Source organism: Bubalus kerabau, chromosome 3 (assembly GCF_029407905.1).
Source record: "Bubalus kerabau isolate K-KA32 ecotype Philippines breed swamp buffalo chromosome 3, PCC_UOA_SB_1v2, whole genome shotgun sequence".
Taxonomy (NCBI): domain Eukaryota; kingdom Metazoa; phylum Chordata; class Mammalia; order Artiodactyla; family Bovidae; genus Bubalus; species Bubalus kerabau.
This window is the reverse complement of record NC_073626.1, coordinates 52012435-52020609: the sequence shown is the minus strand read 5'-3', so window position 1 is coordinate 52020609 and position 8175 is coordinate 52012435. Positions and strand designations below refer to the sequence as shown.

The 8175-nt window shown below is 35.4% G+C and overlaps 1 pseudogene; it reads right to left on the bottom strand.

Annotated features, from left to right (window-relative positions):
- Positions 1–430: 430 nt before the first annotated feature.
- Positions 431–1328, bottom strand: LOC129647659 (olfactory receptor 5W2-like; annotated as a pseudogene).
- Between the last annotated feature and the right edge of the window lie 6847 nt (positions 1329–8175).

Here is an 8175-nt window from a genome sequence, read left to right as displayed (position 1 = left end):
TGTCCAGGATTTGTGAAATCTTATGAATTTTTTAGACAGCTTCCAAATGCTTATGTTTAGCACTAGCTTATATTCATTAGTACAGAAAGCACAGTACATACCATAGAGTATTTCATAAAAAGTTCAAATATCTGTCAGTAAACACATGAGAATTATCTAGCAATGTGACGAAATTAGAACACTCAGGAAAGTTTTCAACAAAGAGAACATGCCATATATAAATTCTTGATACATATGAGCGGGCTGTATTTGGAAGTTGTAGCATCTCTAAAATTTGGGCTTTATAACCAATGCTTATTATTAATTTATGTTTTAGTGAGACAACTTCGTTTCTCTTGTATGATGCAACATACATTTACAAATACAAAAACCACAATGTGTGTGTTTTTCTGTGTGTGAAATATGAACATTTAGCATAATATTTTAAATTTTATTTTTCTAAGGCTTGTTTCACATCCTTGTTCCTTAAGCTATAAATCAGAGGGTTTAACATTGAAATTGCGAGTGTAAAACAATGAAGTAATTTTATCTTGATCAAGAGAATAGGTTGAACTTGGCCTGAAATACATAAACAGCATAGTTCCCTAGAAAATTGCCACTGCAGTTAGGTGGGAGGTTCAGGTAGAGAACGCTTTGAACCTCCCCTAGACAGAGTGGATCTTCAAGACTGAAAGGATGATAAAACAGTAAGAGACAAGGACTCCTGAAATGGTACTCAGTTCAACGAAGCCAAAAACAATGAATAATGCCAACTCATTGACCTGTATATCAGATCAGGAAAGGAGAAAACGTGGAGGTAAATCACAGAAGAAATAGTTAATCTCATTTGACTCACAGAAACATACACGGAATGCTAATGTAATGTGTATCAGAGCATCTGCCATCCCCGCTAGGTAAACTCCAGCCATGAGCAGGAAGCACACCCCACTGGACATGCTGACTGCATAGAGCAAGGGGCTGCTGATGGTCTTGTATTCCTCATAGGCCATCACTGCCAGCAGGAGACACTCAGAATCTTCAAGGATACAGAAGACCAAGAATTGCAGAACACAGCCATAGACAGAAATTAACTTGTTTGTGGCAAATAGGTCCACCAGCATCTTAGGGCTGATGACTGTGGAATAGCAGAGGTCACAGAAGGAGAGGTGGCTGAGGCAAAAGTACATGGTTGTGTGCAGCTGGGGATCCATACTGATCAGGGTTATCATTCCAATATTTGCCAGAAGAATGATGAGATAAACAAGAACCATGGTAAATAGGGTCACTTTGTTCTCAGTAATTCCCAAGAAAATGAATTCAGTAAAAGAGGAAAAATTCCTTCCTTCCATCCTTGTTTGTTCTTATGAAAATTTTTGAGGAAATGATCAAGGACACATGGATGTGTAGTGCTTCCACACATCTGCAAAAAGATCATGTCAGAACACAGTTTCTGCAACTGTCTTTTTTATACTCAGAAAATTATTTAGTCATGCACTCACTCTTTAAAGAAGCAGAGCTGTCTTTAACCCAATAACAAAATTTATTTGGAATAAAATTTGAGAAACTGAATCAAATCTAAATGTCATTCATGAGTCATGTTACTTTCTAAAGCTCATCTTTGAGTCTTACTTTCTTTATATCAGGGAATAGATTTGACGGATTTACCTCTCTTCTCCTCTTCAAAATAATGTGAGAGAAACTACAATGTTAGAGATATTAAGCCATTGAGAGGGGACTAGCATTTTCTGTGCTTAAAAATATTCACATGTATATAAAAAGCAATTATGGTATTAGTGTTTTTCTTTAAAATCATGCTTGGTTTAAGTGTATTTCTATCAAGTATATTTCTGAAATAATGAGCACTAATAATAATGATCATAGACATTGTCAATTTTAACACAATATTATCAAGTTATCAATTTAATATATTATCAATTTAACACTCATATTATCAATTTTAGTAGTTAGTAAGACATGATATGAGTGTTAGCAACCTTTATTTTAGAAATGCATTATTACTCTGTGGCAATATTTATTTTCTCTTCACAGTGACTTGTCAAATAATGACTCTCTTGATCAGTAGAAGAAAAGAGCTAAAAGGAACTGAAAACAATGAAACATCACCTACATTTTCATCTCTTTGGATTTTAAATGGGCTTTAAAATCATAAGACTGAAATGAGAAGAAAGATACGAAATTCTTCCAAGATACACACATACCCTCCACTATGTATGTGTCTTTCTACATATGTCATGACTTTGATATCCGTATGTATTGATGTATATGAAAATAAAATGCAAATAATGCACTTTTTCTTCAGCTCTAAATAGATATGACATACTGTCATAAGGGATGAATTTGAAAGTTATTTTTACCATGGTGGTACTTGCATTATTTTTTAAACAAAATGACAAACACGTCAATTCTTGTATACACAGGTCCAATGATAAAAGGAGTAATAGAGCTTCTATGACTTAACAAAAATAATAAAACAAATAATACAATATTTAAGTTCAGGAAGATGGTACACAATCAGAGGAATAAATGCTATTTTTAGCAATTAAATGCAGAGGTTATTTAATTGAGTAAGTAGGTAGAAATGTTTTATTTACAAATATCTGTTTTAAATTTCTCAGATAGTTAAGTGTTTTCTCTTATATTTCTTACGTTAGAATTTGAAAACATACCTGAAATGAGCAGGTCTTGGGTAACTGGACAGTAACAAGCAGGTGGTCTTTTATTTGTTTCAGGTACACTGGGACTTAAATCCTTGCACTACTGCCCCTAGGCTTTGATGTTATGCAAACACTTAATTATGGTTCTGCTTTTGTATATTCCCCTGAGAATTCAGAAACCACTTAGCAACTGCTAAGCTTTGAAGCTTCACTATCATCACCAAATTGATCTATGGTAGGAAGAAAACAGCAAATTGTTTAGATGCTGTGCTTCACAGTTCCCTGAAATGGTCTCCTCCTTGTCCAGTCAAAAAGGAAACCTGAGGAAACTCAAGTAGATCCGCCCCCCGCCCCACTTATTTTTTAGATCTCCTTTTGAACATTCATTGCGTTTTTGAAATATTCTCCTTCACCACTTCATTTAGGAGCATTATTACTCTTTGATCCTGTTTCCTTTTTTATAAGAATATATGCATATTATAAAATTCACCCTTTTAATATATACAGTTACTTGGAATTTAGAATATTTTCAAGGTGGTTCATCCATCACCACTATCTGAATCCAGAATATTTTGATAGTTCCAGTAAGAAACACACATATATCTATTACCTATCACTTCCCTTGCCCCTTCCTCATACTCATAGCAGCCACTAATTTTATGTGGCTTCCTATTCTGGACACCTCATAAAAACAGAATCTTGCAGTATATGTTCTTTGGGTTTTTTGTTTATTTGTTTTCTCTATAAGTCTTCTTTCCTTGAGGAAAATGTTTCCAAGTTCCATCTATATTGTTCCATGTGTTGGAATTTTTTTTTCATCACATGGCACAGTAATATTTAATTGTACAGATATAAGGCAGATGACACCACCCTTATGGCAGAAAGTGAAAAAGAACTAAAGAGTCTCTTGATGAAAGTGAAAGAGGAGAGTGAAAAAGTTGGCTTAAAACTCAACATTCAGAAAACTAAGATCATGGCATCTGGTCCCATCACTTCCTGGCAAATAGATGGGGAAAGAGTGACAGACTTTATTTTTTTTTGGCCGGGGGGTTCAAAAGTCACTGCAGATGGTGACTGCAGCCATGAAATTAAAAGACGCTTGCTCCTTGAAAGAAAAGTTATGACCAATCTAGCTGCTGTTAAGTCACTTCAGTCATGTCCAACTCTGTGTGACCCCATAGGTGGCAGACAACCAGGATCCCCCGTCCCTGGGATTCCCCAGGCAAGAACACTGGAGTGGGTTGCCATTTTCCTTCTCCAATGCATGAAAGTGAAAAGTGAAAGTGAAGTCGCTCAGTCGTGTCTGACCCTCAGTGACCCCATGGACTGCAGCCTTCCAGGCTCCTCCGACCAATCTAGACAGCATATTAAAAAGCAGATATACAAATGCATATATATGGAATTTAGAAAGACAACCTTTCTAAATTGTAAGGTTGTAACGACAACCCTGTATGCTAGACAACAAAAGAGACACAGATGTATAGAACAGTCTTTTGGACTCTGGGAGAGGGAGCGGGGATGATTTGGGAGAATGGTATTAAAACATGTATAATATCATATAAGAAATGAATCACCAGTCCAGGTTCAATGCAGGATACAGGAAGCTTGGGGCTGGTGCACTGGGATGACCCAGAGGGATGGTATGGGGAGGGAGGTGGGAGGGGGGTTCAGGATGGGGAACACGTGTACACCCATGGAGGATGCATGTTGATGTATGGCAAAACCAATACAATATTGTAAAGTAAAAATAAATAAATAAATAAATAAAAAGACAAAAAAATAAAAATAAAATGCAGAAACATTATTTTGCCAACAAAAGTCCATCTAGTCAAAGCTATGGTTTTCCAGTAGTCATGTATGGATGTGAGACTTGGACTATAAAGAAAGCTGAGCACTGAAGGATTGATGCTTTTGAACTGTGGTGTTGGAGAAGACTCTTGAGAGTCTCTTGGACTGCAAGAAGATACAACCAGCGCATCCTAAAAGAAATCAACCCTGAATATTCATTGGAAGGACTGATGCTGAAGCTGAAACTCCAATACTTTGGCCACCTGATGTGAACAGCTGACTCTTTTGAAAAGACCCTGATGCTGGGAAAGATTGAAGATGGATGGAGAAGGAGACGACAGAGGATGGGATGTTTGGATGGCATCACCAACTCAATGGTCATGAGTTTAAGTAAGCTCCAGGAGTTGGTGATGGACAGGTGCTGCAGTTCATGAGGTCGCAAAGAGTTGGACATGACTGAGTGACTGAACCATCTGACTGAACTGAACACATTTTATTGATCCATTCTTCAGATAAATGATCATTGTGTTGTTTCTATTTGGGCTTTCCTGGTAGCCCAGTAGTGAAAAAATCTGCCTGCCAAGCAGGGGATATGGGTTCAATCCCTGGGTCAGGAAGATGTCCTGGAGAAGGAAATGGCAACACATTCCAGTATTTTTGTTTGGGAAATTCCATGAACAGAGGGGCCTGGAAAGTTAAAGTCCATGGGGTTTCAAAGAGTTGAACATGACAGCAACAAAACAACAGTAAAAACTCAATCTATTATGACTAATGATGCTATTAACAGTATGGACAATGATATTTTTCAAGGCAGACTTCATCATCAAACATAAATTTATTCCCATCCTCCAACTGCATGTCATTCAGAGACATTTCACTGACTCTGTGACTCTCTTACATCTCCAAAATAATTCACTCATTTCTGAATTATGTTCATTAAAATGTTTCCATTGCCATTAAAAACTCATGAAAAAAAATTTTTTTCCTTCTAAACTTTCTGGTACAAGGATTCAAAAAGGTAGTGCTTTCTAAATATTTATTGTTTAGTATTTCTGGCTATTGAAGTGAATAATGATGTACAAAGGAAAGGAATATATATGCTTTAAGGATTTTTCTGCTGATATAGCTCATACGTGCAAAAAAAATGACTTGCTTAAAATTTTTACATGGATGTCAATTTTTCTAAATCAGAACTTTAATTTTATTTCTTAAATTAATGTGTTTGCTACTATCAACATTATTTACAGGAAAAATTGAGAAATATCTGAAGCTTCAGTTTTATGTTCTCCCCAAATCATCCCTAATAGACAGCAATGAAATTCTCCACACTCTTTAAGCTTTCGTCTATATTATCTTGGTATTTGGTGTGATTGGGCTACTTCCCAAGATCCTAGAACTAATCCTCCCTTTAAAGCAAATCAAATGATTGAAATGCCTGGCACTCTCCCTTCTGTATATGTGCTGTTCAAACACTGTTTCATTCGTTTTTTTGTTTTTGTTTTTTAAAGTACATTTACAAGAAAAATAAAGAGACTGCACACATGTTACTGTGGAAACAGTAAAGAGGTTTCTCCAAGAGATAAAAATAGAACTATTATATGACCCAGAAATTCCACTTTTGATATGTATCCAAAAACAAGAAAACAGACAATAGCAAAAATACTAAACACACATACACACACATACACCAGTGTTCATAGCATCATTATTAACAATTGCCAAGACGTGGAATCAACCTAAGTGCTGTGTCTGTAAACAAATGAGTAGATAAAGAGGATGTGGTATATATGTACAATAGAATAGTACTTAGCCATATAAAAGGAATTTTTGCCATTTCTATGACATGGGTAGACTTGGAGGGTATTCTGCTAAGTGAAATAAAACAGACAGAGAAAAATACATACTGTGTGATACTGCTTATATTTGGGATATAAAAAGCATCACAAATCAGTGAATAACATAAAAGAAGCAAACTCACAGATAAAGAAGACACACTGGTGGTTACCAGTGGGGAGGTAGTAAGGGACAAGATGGGGTGAGGGGAGTGGGAGGTGAAACTATTGGGTCCAAAATAAACTCCAGGATGTATTTTACATCATGGAGAATATAGCCAGTATTTTGTAATAATTATAAATTAAAGTTAACTTTTTAAATTGTATAACATTTTTTTAAATGATTAAAATTCAAAAGGGAAGAGACTGTACATATTCTCACATATTTAATTGCAATAACAAAAGCTATTGATAAATAAATCTGGAATTAGAAATTACAAAGTTCTACAATGGGCAAATACTAGTTGGGGAAAATTTAAAAGTACTGTACACTATTTACACATTTTCTTCAAAGATACTTTGCCTGTTTATCCTCCATTTTAATTTTTGCCACACTTTTTTGTGTTTGACCAACAGAAGTTAACAGAAATATTGTAAGTCAATTCTGAGTCTAGCCTGTAAGAAGACAGCATATGAAAGTCATGAGATGCTACGTAGGAAGTCGAACTAACGTTCTGCATATAACTTGTGACAGGTTCTGAGATACCTGGAGGGGGAAGGGGAGAATCAAGTCCCTCCTTTAGACATTCTCATCCTGTGCCAGATGTGACTGATCTTATAGAACTTCTTTCCACTAAGAACTTCATGTGACCTCAGTCAACATAAGAAGGAAGGAAATAATGAGTCAGTGATTATTGTTTTCAGTTATGAAATGCTATTTATGTATCAAGAAATAACTAGAATGGTGTGTATAAATATAATCAGAAGAAAACTGTATTAGGAGTGGTTATTTTTACAGTACCATCTGGGTCTCCTGAATTTCAAGCAGATTCTTTACCATCTGAGCCACCAAGAAAGTCCATATATAACAAGAAAATGAAGAAAAGATTTGAAAGCCATATATTTATACGAATGACAGTACTTGTTTGCAAAATACATAAAGAGTTCTCATTCATTATAATAAAGCAAAAAGCTTTGTACCAACTGGCAAGGGAATTGAACAGACACTCTCAGCAAGAAAATGTATAAGCAGCAAGTTGATGTGCAAAAATTTTCTCAGCACCCTTACTTATTAAGAAAATGAAAAGAAGGTACAATATCTTTTAAATGAGCTAAAATTAAAAATGCTATTCATACCTAATTTCCTACTTCATTTGAATCCTAATTTAGGATTTCACAGGGATGCAAATTTTCTTATTTATTTGGTTTGCTTTTCTATTTGTTTATTTTTGTTTGTTTCTTGTTTTATTCTAATTTATTATTTTTTTTCAAAACCAGGCAACAGATCAAGCTATTAATAAAATTCATGTAGCTAGCACATTTTTAACTTTGGGGAAATGATTCTAGGTTCAATTTTTGATGCTTTTTTATACATCACCATCATTCTTCACATAATTAACACAACCTCATGTCTGTTTGGGCCAAGTTGCTTCAGCTGTATCCAACTCTACAACCCTATGGCCATAGCCTGCTGGACTTCTCTGTCCATGGGATTCTCTAGGCAAGAACAGTGCAGTGGGTTTCCATTTCCTACTCCAGGAGATCCTGCCAATTAACCTCACAGCTAATTGCTAATAATATTCTACCAGTTAAAGTCAAGAACCTGACACAAGGATGCATTGGTGTTACAAAAGAATTTCTCAATCATTATTTAAGTATCTGATGCAGACTAGGAGCAGGTAGCATTGTCCTTGGTCATCATTTTCTAAATTAATTCTTCTCTCAAGTTTTTTTCTTTCTTT